The 1,107-nt window shown below is 38.3% G+C and overlaps 1 protein-coding gene across 1 annotated transcript in view; it reads right to left on the bottom strand.

Annotated features, from left to right (window-relative positions):
* Positions 1–637: 637 nt before the first annotated feature.
* Positions 638–1,107, bottom strand: part of LOC307140165 (uncharacterized protein) — a 2,844-nt gene continuing 2,374 nt past the window's right edge. Inside the window, exon 2 of the mRNA XM_079839425.1 lies at positions 638–1,107. This exon is cut by the window's right edge and continues 1,194 nt beyond it. The gene's annotated coding sequence lies outside the window, so the exon portion shown is untranslated.

Below are 1,107 nucleotides of genomic sequence, written 5' to 3'. Positions count from 1 at the left end.
ATAACGAGCTTAGCTGTAATTCATGCAAGGCATTCTACCAGGCATACGTTGAAGTTAGTGATGCCCAAGCAGCTCAATTAGAATTAGAAACCAGAGAACAAAGTGCCTCTGATTTGTGGCACAATTGTAGAAAAATCAGACTTACAGCAAGTTCTGCAAAAAAGGTTCCCGTCCATGCAACCACAAGCAGTGACAAATTTCTATGTGAGCACATATATCCCTCATTTCGTGGTAACTATTCAACTAACTATGGAAAAGCAAATGAATGTAAAGCTTGCCAAGAGCTAAAAGAAGAGGGCATGAGCATTACTCATAGGGGCACTGTTGTGAGTGTCCAAGAACCATGGCTCTCTGCCAGTCCTGATGGGGTCATTGACTCGTGTGTGCTACTGGAAGTAAAATGTCCAGTGCCAACCCAGCCCTCACTTACTGTACAGCTTACTCAGAAATGCAGTGATGTCAAACTAGTAGATGGAGAGCTGCAATTGCAAAAAACTGGCAGTAGGGGATATTACATGCAAATACAGCTTACAATGTTTTGCACAGGTCTAAAATCTGCTACCCTTTTGATCTGGACACCCAAAGAGCATGTTTCCCTTACAGTGCAGTATGATGAGGCATTTGTGAGGGAGCAAGTCAAGCGATTGAGAGGTTTTTATTTCTCACGTATGCTACCTCGGCTTGTAGATGAATATGCTGCAGGACGGTTCAAGCTAAATAAAAGATACATGGAGGTAATGGACAAGGTTCAGTGAACATCTGCACATGTGGCATATAAAAAGGAAAACATTCACACGTCATATTTGAAAAGTTGTTAACATTGAATGTAGTTTAATATACAGTATACCAATTTAGTTGAAAAATACATATTTACATGCTGTACAACAACAAATGTTCACATACACTACACTTTTTGTAGCATTTTAGCCATTGTGGTATCATTTAATTTTCATCAGTTCATTATATACTGTAAATACTATTGTATATACATGGATCACATTAAATCATTAAACTTTGTTAGGCCTATATACAGATCAGTCTCAGGTTGACACTTGTAGTTCTGAAAGTTTAGTTGCACAACATAAGGTAATGTTTATGTATGTTTAA

This window comes from Gobio gobio (assembly GCF_949357685.1).
Source record: "Gobio gobio genome assembly, chromosome: 16".
In the NCBI taxonomy this organism is placed as follows: domain Eukaryota; kingdom Metazoa; phylum Chordata; class Actinopteri; order Cypriniformes; family Gobionidae; genus Gobio; species Gobio gobio.
Note: the sequence above shows the minus strand (reverse complement) of the source record. Positions and strands in the feature narration are given on the sequence as shown.